Below are 15770 nucleotides of genomic sequence, written 5' to 3' on the forward strand. Positions count from 1 at the left end.
CCTGCACTTGTTTTTTTTCCAGACACACCCCCTTTTGCACACGCTCCAACATATAAAAAAAGAAAAACTACTACTCTCCACTCAGAAAATACTACCAAAGTCGATGTTTCTCACCTGAACAAAGTGCCGCAGAGGCTGCAAACTTTTCTTGAAACTTTTCTCCAACTTTAAAGTGGATTTAAAGTCAGTGCCTTGCAGAGAAGCAGCAGACTTCGTCTCCCAAACACTCTGGTTGTAATCCAGAGCATGACATACCTCCCTCCCTCCCTCCTGCTCATGCTCCCTCTCCACGGCTTACTCCCTCTCCCTCCCACTCCCTCAGTGCCAGGCTTCTCAGAGCGAAAGGAGCCATACTACAGGGCACGAGCTGGCTCTCTGTCGCCCACCTCCGCTCATCATGACTCATTCTATCAACAGGGACGGCGTTCAGCACTAATAAGGAATGAATACAGAAACTCCACATGTAGGCAACTGGTCATAACTGCTTTGAAAAGGTACGACTCTGTACCCCGGGCAGTATGAGTCACCTCTTTACACAGAAATAGAGCCAGACTTTTTAAACATGCTGAAAGAAAGAGAACACAAAAGCCTGATCAGAGTTATTATTCATTAAGAAAAGTCAAACACTGATTCAGCACAAAAACACTCAAGAAAAAGCAAAACTTCATGCTGCACAAACCAGAGATCTGCTGTTTGAAAAAAACTTGGAACTCAGGTTCAGATGACCCAGATGTTGGCTCATGGTCGCTTTGGTTCAACCAGCTGCTGTCATTTTTATAACTTCTTACACTTCTAACTGAGCACACAGTTTAGGCTGGACAGATAGTTATAAATGTCTACCAGAGCTTAGGGAAGATCGTCAAACAATACATCAATTAATCATACGATAAATGACATGAACTCAATAATCTTGCAGCCTCGATATATCACCATGTGAATGCATGTTTGTTGTTAGGCTTGTCATGATAACAAATTTTGCTAGATGATAATTTTCCAAAATATTATTGCCAATAAACAATATTAATGTCAATATTATTTTGATTTTTTTTTCCATTTTTTCATTGATGTAATTATGATAAATGAGATAAAGTGAGTACACCGTATCAAAAGCAAGAAACTTTAATTTGTTCAGAGTATCTAACTGTAATTAAAAGGTCAGGATATTTAAAAAAAAATAAATTAAACAAAAAAATATAACAAATTTAATAAACAAGAAAGAGAAAAAAAATACAATAAAAATGAAATGGACTCTGATTTAGAAAAAAAATACATGTCAATGAAAATAATTAATACTAATCAAAAACAATAAAACATAGACCCTGTCTCTAAAGAAAAAACGAAACTCCAAAAAAATAACAACAATAAAAACTATAGCCTAAATAAAAGGGAGTTTATACAGTTCCTGAATTGTTTGTAGCATGTACTTTTTCCCAATCAATCCGTACTGTGTCAAACATTTTGAACATTTCTGGCTTTCAACCGTATTGAAGGGCTGCATTTCTTTGGCAATGTAGCTGTCTTTGAGCGCCCACCATTTGGTGCTTTTATTTCTATTTACTTTGCAGACTAAAAGCCTCAGTAAGAGCGGATTGTCAAAGAACAAGGCTCCACTGCACCTCCCCTTCTTCTTCTTCGTCGCCACTATTTTCAAACAAATGCGACATATCAGCTTGTTGGTGTTCATGAGCTCACACTTTGTTCATTCTAATAAAAAACAAAATATTCCCACACTGTGACTGTGACAGGCGGCTTAAGAACCGTATCTTTGGTGCCATCACTCATATTAGCGTGTGTTTCCTCCTTACCCCTCAGGACGCTAGCTTCAGCTCTCTCCGTGTGAACGCGCGAGCAGCCCCGTCTTCACCCCAAAGATCGCATTTTTGACAGATGCTCACTCTGCTATAAATCTGCTAAATCCGCTATAGAACCTCTGCACCCCAATGTTAGGAAAGATAGACGTAGTGAGCCATCTTCTCTTTCAGCCTCTTTGGTCGAAAGAGAGGAGGAAAACAAACATGCATGCACGTGTCAGTTTATCGAGGCTGGCAAACTTACCGAGGAAGTTTTTATTTATCATTCAGTTAATTGATTTATTGATTATCGTGACAGGCCTAGATCAGCCCATCCTTACATGTTAAACTGTTCTTATATACTTACAGGAAGGTCTGACCGCCATTGTTGCTTTTTGCTCTGAGACCTAAAACTCATGACACTTCATTGGTTGTTTAAGTTAAAACAAAAAGATGTTGTTGTTTCAGTGGTATTTTTCAATGATATTAAATAAGATTGGAACATTGAAGGTATATGCTGTCAGTTTTGAAAAAAAAATGGTATGGGCCCAAATCAGTATTTTTAGGGTTACAAGGGTACCACTGCTGATCAGGTGGCTGGATTAAAAAACTTTTTAAAAATGACTGCACAAATGTCTTGTAAAGGCTGCACTTTTCAACAAATAACTCTGAAGTAAAGATGGAGGTTTCAAGCTAAAGTACCAGTAGATAGTCACTGACGATTGGTTTACTACACCTGTGTTTCGCAGGAACACACGGCTAATCAATAAAAAAAAAAACTAATATTGCTCTTTTCTGCTTTTGGTTTTACATGTTCTAATAAAATCCAGAGGCTTGTACTCAGGTTGTGGTTATCTTTTATGTGCATCATTTAGGAATCCAGTCATACAACCACAAAGCTCCACGTGACACACATCGAGGTAACAATTCATTTGTGTGCTCACCAGGAAGAGATTCTGCTGTCACAACCTTTATGCCAGTGTTTCCATGACTCAGCATCAGCTGGTGTTTGTTGACACTTAACGGCCATGCTCGGTCTCTGTCATTCTCTCAGTTTCTGGATCACCTGTATTTCAGCGACTGTTACTTGTTTTTTTTCTTCTATAGCTTTTGCAGCAGTAGCTGATGCAGCCACCAGACCTCCACGACACGGTTTCACCTAGAATCTTCTTCTCCTGTTATATAATGGAGTTTGCAAACAGCTTTAGTATGTGCTGCAGCCACTGCTTGGTGGGGGTACAGCACTACAACTAAGCACCTGAGAAAACAATGAAAAAGTAACTTTTTGTAATGAGATAATATTTGGGATAATACTAGAATCATCTCCCATTCCTAATCTAAAACCACACATCAAAATCATCACAAACTGTTAATCACTTCTAGTGAAAGCCAAGGTCTCTCCAGGTGTGCAGCAGATGGTGCTGAGAGTGTTAGAAATTTAAATGTTTCAGTTTTTTCTGTTGGGCAGAAAACGTGATGGAAACAATTTATAAAAAAAATTAACTACCACTTTTTTCTGTATAACATTTTTTTAACTGAAAATCAAATCCTCAGTCTTTTCAGAAGCGTGTGAGGCCGGGCATTTATTGTGTGATGGTATGTGTCATATTTGGATGTCAGCTCAAATTTTAGACTAAAGCGCCCCTTCAACCGCTTCTCTGCCTGCGGGGACCCCTGAAACGCAGAGCGTTTTTCAAAGCGGCTCCTGCCGCCGCGGCATGAGCATGGGGTAACAGGCGGCAGTGACTAAGAGGTGATTCGGCGGATGTCACAGCAGAGCCCGCCCAAAAGTCCTTCACAACACTCCCTCCTCGAAAACACTACCCCCCGAGTAGTACCTTATAGTTTCTGTTTACTGTATGATGTGCATATGAAAGATTTTATTATTATTGTAGAGCTCTGGATATTCAGATACCAGCAGTATTAGCTCCTCCATTGCTCGTTTTGCCCGGCGAAGCCTGCTATTTCCGGGTTTTCTTCTTCCTTTGATGTGATTGACTGTTCCCTGGAGGCTGCCACCAGAAAGTTCAACAGGCTGGACTCCGGGCGGCAGAGGAAGATCTGTGCGGGTGCATGTGGGCGGCAACCGCTTCTGGGTCCTACCACCGCAGCCAAAACTGCTTGCCGTCTGCCACCCATCCCTCATTGAAATAACTGGAGGCGGCAGGTTGCCGCGCGGCGGTGTAAAGCCCCCTTAAAGTGATACTCCATGATGGAACAAGCTGGGTCCTATCACAAGGTTTAGGACAGAAATTACCCCTACAGCAGTGATTTTGTGCAGAAGCCCAGAGCGCTCGCACCAAACACTCCCTCCCTGCCACCCGGTTTCCTCTGCACTCAGACGGGGCCATATTTTACTTGACCAAAAACACAAATAAACGGACTCCCACCGAAAAAATCTGATATCGGTCTGCATTCACGCTTTATTTAGAGAATTTTCAGCGCGTTACTTTCACACAAAAACACCGCTAAATAAGGCTCTAGTTCTCATCGTGTCATAAAACGGCGCTACCTCTGCTGCAGAGCCACAGCTGGCTATGAGGCGTTCGCCGCTTAGTGTATCAGTCCACGCATGGCAGGCCAGATATGAACAAACGCAGGTAGTCTGCCAGGACGAAGAGACACGATGAGAACTAGAGCCTTATTTAGCGGTGTTTTTGTGTGAAAGTAACACACTGAAAATCCTCTATAGAAAGCGTGAATACAGACTGATATCAGAGTTTTTTGGTGGGAGTCCATTTATTTGTGTTATTGGTCAAGTAAAATATGGCCCCGTCTGAGTGCAGAGGAAACCAGCAGACGAGCAGGGAGGGGGTGTTTGGTGCGAGCGCTCTGGGCTTCTGCTGCACAAAAACACTGTTGTAGGGGTAATTTCTGCCCTAAACCTTGTGATAGGACCCAACTTGTTCCATCCTGGAGTATCACTTTAAGACGTTCGAAAATGTTGCTGTTAATAAAGTTTCTTCAAAACTGAGCAGAAGTTGAATTGAGAGGACCCAACTGAAAACATGAATAAGCTGCACAGCACAACAATCACTTCATGATTGGACATGATTGGAGAGGTGGTCACCATAATAGAGCTGATTGGAGTTTACTCACAGCGTGCCATCGTTGTGCTTTAGCAGCTGTTTTGGACGGGAACAATAAGGACAACAAGCCCTAAAGTTGGTGACTCCGCCTGTGGCTCTGCTTTAAAATCTACATCTGGACATGCCAGAAAGCCGTTAGACCATTTCAGAGAGCTGAACAGCAATGACTGGCCCTCACGCTATCCTGTGCACAGCATGGAAAACGTGCCAATGGGCCGACATTTGACCCACCTTTAAAGTTCATCTTGCAACTTAAAAACCAAAATCGTGTCAGTATCCGCTTCAGCTGACACAGCTGACTCTGTGGCGCTCTGCCTTTCTGGCTTACATCATCCAGAAAATAAAGGCCATCATTCAGGTTGGTCAAACATTTAATCTGGATCAACCACACTGGAATAGCGTGTGACTCAAGTTTGATAATCAAGCTCCTCAAAATGCAGATTTCTACCATTTTCATGAGTCCATCAGTTCACTGTGTAGAGCAGATAACCAAGCATGCTTTGCCACCATTCACTCTTCCTACATACAAACAATGAAACACAAACATGACGCACAGCCCCAGCTGTCTGTGACCATCCTGCTCCTGAAGGATTTCAAAGAAATCAGCTGACAGGCGTTGAGGCCACGTGCCTCCAGTTCTTCTCATAACACTGACAGTTTATCAGAAGTGATAGAGGAAACAGGTTATGATCAGTACTGCTCAGGTGTTGTCATATTGAACATAATTAAATGTCTTATCGTGTGATTCCACTCACTGCAGGGTGTGTTCCTCTGAACACAAAGGTGAGGAGAGAAATGTTGCCAGGTCATGACCACGCCTTCCTGAGGATCTGACGTGTCTTAACAAGTCAAACCCTGTTACTGTTCTCTGATATTATGTTAACACTGCTGCAACATACTGTACATGACATGTATGCAGTTAAACATTAATAAAACACCTTGACAAGATCACACCTTGTTGTCTCTCTGAAGGTCTTGTAAGGACTTTGTAAGGCATCTTGATACAGTCTCAGTTTTATATATTTGTTTGTTCATAATCGAAGATTTAAAACAAGACTTTCAGTGTCAACATTGTTTATTTCTAAATGTTATTCCTCTGTATTTGTGGTTGGGTCAGACTTTCTGGGAGAACATGAATTCATTTATAGCACGCAGACTGAAAGTCCCTTTGACATCACGCTGATGAGAGGGTTTTTTTTCTGCTGGAAAGTTATTCTGTGATTGATTTAGAAGTAATGTTGGACACTGGAGCTGGACCAAAAAGAAAAAGGATGTCAGAGCAGAAGAAAGCTAAACAGGACAGTGATAGAGCACGAGCTAAAACACGGGTTAATCTGTTTGTGGTAATGTTTATCCCAACCCGCAGTCAGCAGCTATTCTGCAGTGGTCTGTTCAAACTTGAGAGTCTATCAATAAAATGAAGAGTGAGGTTACGTTAGCTCTGCTTGGTAGATGACTGGCAGGACATAACCAGGATTCACTAACGTTATAGCTGCTAGCTGAGCTAAATATAAACAACTACTGAACTACAAACAAAATGAAAGTGTTTACTTGTCGTCACATTAGCCTACAGATATGTCAGAGCACCGGGCTGCCGATAGCACTACATATAGCTGGCTGCTACAACGTTTACTTGATGTCACGTTTCAAACCGTAGCACTACGTAACTGCACAGATAAACACCTTTCTTCGGTGCGTTGTATCCAGTAAAAAGTTGTATTAACAAAGAAAATTTGTTTTAATCCAGTCTCCATTTATTTCCAAAACAAACACAGGCCTTGCCAAAAGTAGTTTATGAAAGTGTGTGGAGACTACAGGCCAGAAGGTGGCAAGGGAGTGCAATTTAAACAGGTCCTCCTCATGGAATCATTCATCATAATTTTTTTAAGTTTTTCAATTTAACATATTCATTCCTCAGTATATAAACTTGTAATCCTGTGTTCATGTCCCACATGGAAAATGGCCTACTTTCCACTCCTTCACAGTCACAAGGTTTGTTTAGGTACTGGAACATGGTACAGTTTGATTTTACGAGTATCAGTACAGGGAACGACAGATGTAATTTGGGCTGTACCTATAAAAGTATTTAATTCAGTACCCATCCCTACTCAGAGTAGCAGGCTTTGAGGAACACTGAACAGTAGGGTTGTAACGGTACATGTGTCTGTGTTGAATCGCTCCATAAGGCCGTTCGGTTCGGTACAGTGCTGTATTCGAACAAGTACAGTAAATTTACATAAGCCGCTGCACATGGCTCTTTAATATTCACCTGAGTACTCGTCTATGATTGGCTGAGCAGGGAAGGCGTTTTAATATTCATGAGGAAAGTGGTCTGTGATTCGTGCTTTGCAATCATGTGTATATCATGTGGACGTGACGTCTCACGGTGAGCCAATCAGAAGATGAATATCAAAGAGCTTCCATAGCCACAGGAGCTTGTGTCTGAATTGTGCATCATGGCTGCTGCTAACGACCAACCGGAGCTTGAAGACTCTCCCCTCACTGTATGATGGCAAGTTTTTGGTTTAATAAACATGTTAAACAAGCAAATGGTTCTGCGTTGTTCCATACTGTACCAAAAATGTACCGAAATGTGACCCTAAAACCAAAGTACGTACTGAACCATGATTTTTGTGTACCGTTACACCCCTACTTAACAGATAGTCTGCTCACCTTCTGGACACACAACTGAGTTTACAAAGTTTGACTGTTGTTGTAGTTCAAATGATAGCTCTACATAACTACAAAAACATTCTCCTCGCTTTGCATCCTAGGAAAAGTTGTCTTAAACAAAGAAAAGTAGTGTTAAAAGTAGTGCTGTAAGGCGATTAAAAAAATTAATCTAATTAATTACAGGATTTGTAATTAATTAATCTAATTAATCGCATTTCAATCTCATATCTGCTTAAGGTCCCAACATAAAGAATTTGAATTCCAGGACATTAAAATTACATTAAAAGACATTAAAAAAACATTTAAAAATAAGGTTGGAATATATACAACTAATATTTAGGTACCTTGATGCATAAGGAACACATGAAAAAAGTTTTATGGTTCTATCTTTACAAAATCTACACAGTCCTGCACCTAAAATAAGCTGATTTGATTTTTAGGACGGTTTTTGCTTTTGTCACATTTTTACTAGATGTGGACTCAATTTTCACTGCAATATGAACTTCTATACTTCTATGAGGTCAGGAGAACCAGGGCTAAAGGCTAAAAACTGTGAGGAACTATGTACAAATCACTTAATTCAAGTCTTGGATCAAAGAAAAGTGAAGTATTTTCAATTTAACATGCTCTGAACACACAAACTGTTGCTCATTGGTGCATAGCAGCCCCAAGCTGAAATATGACGCCAGGAAGATGGAAGCAAATTTTCAAAGGATTCTTTAGATTTAAATACAAGATATATATTGATCATTCAGGGCTTGTTTAATGCAGTAAAGAGTGTAGAATTATCTGTTTTTTACAGAATTGAGCTAGAGCAAATGGTTGATTTTCTGCAGATGTTCAAAAAGGACGTGTGAATAAACGCGATGTGGACGGCAGGCACAATCACTCTCGCTTCCCTCCCTCAGGTTTAAAGCATGTTGCTGACGTCCTGTGTGATACATTCAGGGACCGTCGGAAATTTGAAAATCTGACGAGAACACCTCTTTTTCCAAGTAGGACACACGGTTTGTAAATGCCAGACATTTAAAATTAAGTGCGTCTTTGAACGCCCCGCGGGTTTGGGATCCAGATTAATCTGCGTTAATTTTTATAACACGTTAATTTGCGGTGTACTTAATTAATCTAATTAATTAAAATGACAGCCCTAGTTAAAAGCACTCACACCCTGGTAAGAGTCACGTCCTCACAACGGTGCTTAGAGACTACAGATTCAAGCCTCAGGTGTCACTGCACTGCACGCCAAACAGAAAGTCCTCACAGCACCTTTAAACTCGTACGTGATGTTACTCTTCACTGACGGCTGCTTGCCTTGGGATTAAAATAAGCTGCATTTCAGCGTCTGGTTTGACACTGTATATTGACACAACATAAAGTCTCAGTCTGTATGCGTTACTTATTTGATCAGCTTATTGTGAGAGAAATAAAACCTTTTTTTCATTTGACTCTGAGGAGAAGAGCCAGCTGTGAGCTGCTCACTTCTGCAGCGTTGGTGTTGATGTGGGGAGGTGGGGGGATATGGTACAGCATCAGGTATCATCACAGAATGACTTCCCTCTTCTTTATGGCCACCGCAGACAGCCACCGTGACATTTGTTCCATAGCAGCATATAAATTACTGAAACGGACCGCGTCACTGGTTAAAGGTCAAAACAAACTGCACTGGAGACTTCCTTCAACGCAGTGGACTGACAGACGCTCCTCAACCTGAAGAGGAGGGTTTATATCAGACTACACATCATACATTGATGAAGCTCCAACTCAATCCTAGGCATATTTATTTTATAAATTTTAAGAAGAGACATATTTTACTCTTGAGTTTTGCTGAACATCAGCTCTCTAAATGTTGTCTTTCGTACTCGAATCAAATTACAACTAAAGAGGAAAACAATCTGAGCGAGCATTCAACACCACATTGCATTACTTTCCAAAGTCACTGCTCAAAACACATAAAATCAAAACAAAATCCAAAAATTAGAGTTTCTACTGAAAAGTCACGTTTGAACCTCTTCCCACACAAAGCTTTGAAGTCAGTGTATTTTTGATCTTCTGAGAGGTGATGGTTGCTCAGTGGCAGACCGAGGAGATGCTTTCCCATATCTGAGTACGAGCAGTAAGAGAAGTGAAACTCAGTCACTGAAGTCAGAAACAGCTGTATGAGAGATAAAAAGAGACTTATTTTGAATAATTGTGATAATAAAAAACATCTTTAAATAGCAGGTTTCTCTTGAGGCTCAGGGGAAATAATCTGAGGGTATTTATGTCAAGAGTGTGAGGTCTGATGACCTTTCTTTATAGCTCTCCTTAACTATCATCTGCTACGTTTATGAACAGGGAATCTTGCTTTTAGTTGACTAAACATTTAAACCTCATCATTCATTTTTTTGTTTTTTACTGTAGGGTTGAAATGCTGATCATACATCGTTGTAGCAAAGCCACTTGCTCCTATCCATAGTAGCAGTGTCAGTTATTGGCAACCACCATGACGCTTTACTGCTCCAGTTCTGGGACTTAGACTTCACAGATGATGTATGGCGTCTTGTGAGCATGTCAAAAATTAGACATTGGTGATAAAGGGTCGATCCATGGAGTAATATATTTTCCCCACTTATCCTCTGCTGAGGTTTACAGTAGACATACACTGATAGATCAGTGCCAATTTCCTTAATTTTGGGGGATTGATGATCAGTCCATCCTTACATATGAAACTGATCATATATTCTTCCAGGAAGGTCTGACAGCCAGCCATTGTTGCTTTTTGCTCTGAGACCTAAAACTCAGGACACTTCATTGGTTCAAGTTAAAAAATAAAGATTTTATTTTTTACAGGTATTGTTCAATGATTTTCAATAAAATAAGATTGGAACATTAAAGGTTTATGCTGTCAGTTATAAAAAATAAAAAATAAAAATCAGTATCGGCCCATATTGGTATTGGCAGGTCAGGCTTTTTAAAGATTCGGTGACCAGAGATCGGCCAGAAAATTGTGATCAGTGCCTAGTTTACAGTAAAACTGTACTTCCTGTAGGTGTTGGAGATCTACTCAGCACACATTTATAATCCCATTGAATGATAATACCGTTACTTCAAACATTATTTTTAGTTGATTTTGAAGTTGCCAAAATGTCCTCATTCTCATCCTCATATTAAGTGATATAAATGTTAAATTCAGATCGGACCCAAAAACTATGAAGTCAGCATATTGAGATAAATAAATGCATTGCAATACAATTAGAGATGGGTACTAAATTAGGTACTTTTATAGGTACCAACTGAATTGTATCTGTAGTATCAAGTACCGATTCACATAAAATCAAGTGTTATCATGTTTAGGTACCTAAACACATCCTTGTGACTGTGAGGGAGTGGAAGTTGAAAGTTTATATATTAAGAAATGAATATGTTAAATTGAAAGAAATTGAGATTTTATGGTTAAAAATTAACATTTATTACCACATAAACATTCAAAAGTACAGAAAATTGGTGAGTACCAATACCAAGTGCCAGGCAAATAACGACCCTAGTACCATAACATTTAAAATAGGGATGGGCCGATACCAGCCTTTTTACAAGGTCTCAGTACTCGTGAAGGCTGCAGATACTAGCAGCAGATACTCTAGGCAAAAAAATCTTATGTCGAGCAAGTCCTCCTCGCCACTAGTTGCTGCTAGTTGCTGCATTTTATCACTACTGCAAATGTGCGCCAGGTCCTGTTCAGACAATATGAATAAACCAGGAAGAGTAAACAGTTAAACTTTTTTTATTTTGCACTTTAGTTTACTTAAGTAAATACTTGTACTCTGACAGTTGTTAGTTTTATTGTGCACTTTTAATATTACTTTTTTATGTTGATCAAAATAAGTTCTAAACTCAGAGTTGTTTGTGTTTTATTTGGACTTAATGTCAGAGTGACTGTGCTGTCTTTGATCAAAATAATCTGTCATTGTTAATTGAAATTTTATGTATCAAAAGTACTAGTAGTGTCAGTACTCGGTATCACCGAGTACTCAAGAAGTAGTACTTGTACTGGTATCGGTCTGCATAAAAAGTGGTATCAAACATCCCTAATTTCAAATGTGTAAGGTACTCATCCCTTAATGCAATTCTAATTCCTTAGGCTAAATTGATTTTTTTGTTTATTTTGTAATTTTTATAGTTTTCTTGATTAACAGATAAGAAGTCATATCTGCAAATCAATCAGGAGTCTTTTGTTTTATGACAGAATGGACAACACGCCTTAGTTTCCAGTCTTCATAAGATGAGAAGAAAAAGAATTGTAGCTCAAGGATCTAAAAAACTATCAGTAGGGACACCTTCCCCCGAAGCACAGACAGTTTTGGCAACATCTTTTCCACTACACTGGACTGATTTTGATACAGCTCTGCCACAATACCACTGTACTGCTGTAAATGCTGCCAGGAATGACAAAGCTACCTGATAATGTCCAAAGAAAGCTGAGCTCTTTGAATATAAACATAACCAGACTCTAACAAGGGGGGGAATTCTGAGGCTTCCTCTCTCGAATGTGGGAAAAACCCTGCACAGGTATCACTTTGTTGTCACATGGTGCGAAATGAACCGGTTCCTGTTTAAAGGCGACAACAGAAACTCTCAGAGTGGGAGAGCGTTCTTTCTCTAAATATGACATTATAAACAAAAGTTTATAGACCCATTTTCTGTTTTTAAACAGTTACGGCTGCACACGCATTTTGGCAACAAAAGAACTGCACAGTACAATGGTTTGTCTAGCAATGCATTAGAGTTAACCACCCCTGAGTATGAGACCTGGGTCTTAATAAAGGAGCCAAAAAACTACATCCAGAAAACTGCATCAAACATGTCACAATAAAAACAGCAGCATTGTTAAACGTGACTTAAAGCCTTGTTTTTAACGTCTAAAACGAATACAAATGAAACTTCTCAGAAAAAATAGGACTTGAACATGGTACAACCCAGTAATATCGTAAAATCACCACAGCATATGAATGTAGGAAACATTTCTATAAGGAGTATTTTTTTTTCAAACTTTGACCACAGCTCATCTGGAATGGCTGGGGAGACCGATTTTTTTAACCTGTACTGCAGCCAGCCACCAGGGGGGGCGTTTTTGTTTTCTTTGGAGACCTCCCTTGAGCCAAGCAAGGTGACATCCGTTTTACTTAACAGTCAATGATCATAACCTTGGCTTATAATCAGCTTTTTTATTAACTACAAAAAGTAAAAACTGAATTTAGAAAATCAAATTCATTTTGCATATTTGTGGAGAAAATGTGGCTGAATACAGAAAACACATTTAATAGCTCACAGTCACAGAAGTCACTGGTGTTTCAGTGTTGAATGTGACCCTGTTTACTGGTTACTGTCAGGCAACAACCACTGACACATCCATTTGAAGGTCCACGGTTAGCATGGTCACTCGTATCTACAAAACACTGCTTGCTCTTTAACGGCCATGATCCTATTAAGATTCGGTGGAACTTGAGTCCATGATGAAGATACTGTTCCTGACAATCAACCTCAGAAAAAAAACAGACATTTCTATTCCACTTACAGTTTTCATTTAGTGTTAAGTGAAAGTATTTTTACACAAAGAACAGAGCTTAAAGTTGCAGCAATGTGCGCTTTTGGATGCCGTAGATTTTAAAGCAGTCTATAATCAAAACAGTTAATCCCTGTATCTCAAGTCAGTAGGGGGAGCTCTCAATCTTTTGCCTTCACAGTCAGTGAACACTTATGGTATCTATTTTAATACACAGTCTAGATGACAAAATGTTGAATGGAGAAATTAAAAAGGTTGTTCAGCAGTTAATTTAGACACATGCAAACCATACCTAATATTAACTGTCTAATTCTGATTTATGCAGAGTAGGGGTGAATTACCGTACCTGTGTAAAAGAGGAATTTGCACTTTTCTCATTTAAGCAGATACAAACGATCAGAAGTGTGAAGCATGGCCTTTAGAAAACCAGTTTCTCTTCCTCATTGAAAAAATAAATTTCCAGACGGGGCTTTCCTCTGGCTGTAGAAATATGGAGAAATTTCCAGAATAACCGGTAATATTGTCAGTTCCAGCGCAGTACTACCGAACAGGTAATGTTTGACAAAACAACAGGTGTACACGTACAATAAAAGGGATAAAGTTCACACACATGTAAGGTGAAAGTGAAACTGGTCTACAGCTTCCCAGCAGAGTGACAGTGTACCAGGAGGAGACTAGTTAGTCAAACCGAAAGTGTGTGTGCCTATGTGTGTGTTGACTGTTTGCAAACGTTAGCATGGTGCTAGCTGCCGGATAGCAGCAGTAGTAGAGATTGTATGAATAAATCGCCCATTTTCAAACACAAAACGAAAAACGGCTTCAGGTTCGTACGTCGAACATGAGCTTGAAAGCCTGGTAAACTGTCACACACAATACATCATTCAGAAGTTACTTAATTTCATAAAATAAATCGAGTTACTCACTCAGAAAGAATCAGCTGACACAACGGTGACTCAGTAGACTGCACGACTTCCGCATTCTTGTGTGATGACAAAACTGCGAGCCAATAGCAAAGCAGCAAACTGAACATTGTAGACCAATGGCGCTAGAGAACAATGGCGGCCAAACAGATTCTACAACAGTCGAGCGAGTGACTCTCACACACCCACAGATCAGCCAATCACGTGCCGGAGAGCTCCTGAGGAGAACCAATAGAAAATCACAGCGCGGCACAAACTGGCAGCACACAAACAGAGCTCGGTGTGTGCGTCCAGGCAGAGTTACAGCAATAAAAGCCGATCGAGGAGGGTTTCCAAAATGGATCAATTACAAAAATGCTGTCATTTTGAAACAAGCTCAAGAATACACGCCGTGACCAAAAATAGGGAAAATATGTTAAAAGAATTCGTGACATTTTTTTTAAAGGAGCGGCAGGAACAGAGAGCTCAGTCTGTAACAGATTGTTCAGAAAAATGTTACAAGGGCTGTTATGCAAATCAAGACAGCACAGCCTTCACTGTTTAAACAATAGGGATCAGCTGATCTAAAACTGTGACAGTTAAATGAATTATAAGTCAATTCACAGTCATCGATTATCAAAATGATAAATAACATTACCCAGCCATTTCTGTTTCCAGCCTCTTAGAGGTGAAGAATTGTGTATTTTCCCAAATGAAAATACACAATGAAGATGTATTGTCTTCTAAAAATAAGTGAAGAACACCTTTTATGGGTAAACCATGTTCAAATTCATGGCCCGTATTAGTGTACTAATTTTGTTTCTAAGCTATGAAGTGGAGTCAGTGTGATTCTTTTTTCCTTAATGTTATCATTTTCAGTCTTTGAGGCTACTTCTGCATTCCTCTGCTTTATCTGTCATAACACGTCTTACCATGAAGAAAAACAAGTGTGCACACATACTTAATGCCATAAAAAGTTAATAAATATATAAACAAAGTGAAAAAATATGCAAAAGATAAATGAATAAATTGTAATATACTGCAAATATGGTCGGCTGGTACAGATTTTACCCGTTTGTTAGACACCATTGTAAGGATTTTTGTGCATAGACTGCTGTTTATGTGATATGGGGTCAAAGAAAGAAAAATTAAAGTCTTCTTTTCCCTGTAGCCTTTTTGAACTTTGGTTCATCTCTTAGATAGAGTGCAAAATTTATACCTGAGGGTCATCTTTCTAAATTTCCTGATGAAGACCAGCGGGTCGAAATGTTATGATTTGATTAACTTGTTTGTGGCATAGAGTGTTCAGACTTACACTTGTTGAATTTCTTTGCCTACACTCACACGGTGTTCATAACACCAATCTTCTCCATGGTGAAAATCAATGAAATAAATCAATTATTCAAAAAAGTATCAAGATTTCTGGTCCTCTGTTGACCATTTTGGCTTTTTTGTCATCACATAGATAAAAATGAATGAATCGTTTTAAGTTGAATTCAAAATTAGTGATTATCAGTAAAGGACTGATTCTGGTGTTGCAGTTCTTGTCTCATCACTTCTTGTCACCTCAGACTTACCCAGAACAGCTCACTGCATCAGTCTTTTCTCTGTCCTGCAGCCCTCTGAAGATTCCAGCAGCCAGCACGCATACATCTGCTGTGCACATGATGTTTGCATTCACCACGGGGCTGAGGGCCCTGACACTGTTTTGGTTCTTCAGCCTTCAGTGAAACCGCCTGGACTTGACCTCACATGCTCTCTTGGTATCAGTCAACAGGCA

The 15770-nt window shown here is 39.6% G+C and overlaps 1 protein-coding gene across 2 annotated transcripts in view; it reads right to left on the reverse strand.

Annotated features, from left to right (window-relative positions):
• mtmr4 (myotubularin related protein 4) overlaps positions 1-14102 on the reverse strand; it is an 83495-nt gene extending 69393 nt beyond the window's left edge. The window contains exon 1 of one of the 2 annotated variants that reach the window (XM_074671928.1): positions 14015-14102. The gene's annotated coding sequence lies outside the window, so the exon portion shown is untranslated. Of the gene's footprint in view, positions 1-114; positions 218-14014 lie in introns of those variants that run through there. The other variant, XM_074671930.1, reaches the window with a different exon arrangement.
• Positions 14103-15770: the final 1668 nt, after the last annotated feature.

Source organism: Halichoeres trimaculatus, unplaced genomic scaffold (assembly GCF_033239565.1).
Source record: "Halichoeres trimaculatus isolate MK-OKI-2021-1 unplaced genomic scaffold, fHalTri1.1 fHalTri1_scaffold_6, whole genome shotgun sequence".
Lineage (NCBI taxonomy): Eukaryota > Metazoa > Chordata > Actinopteri > Labriformes > Labridae > Halichoeres > Halichoeres trimaculatus.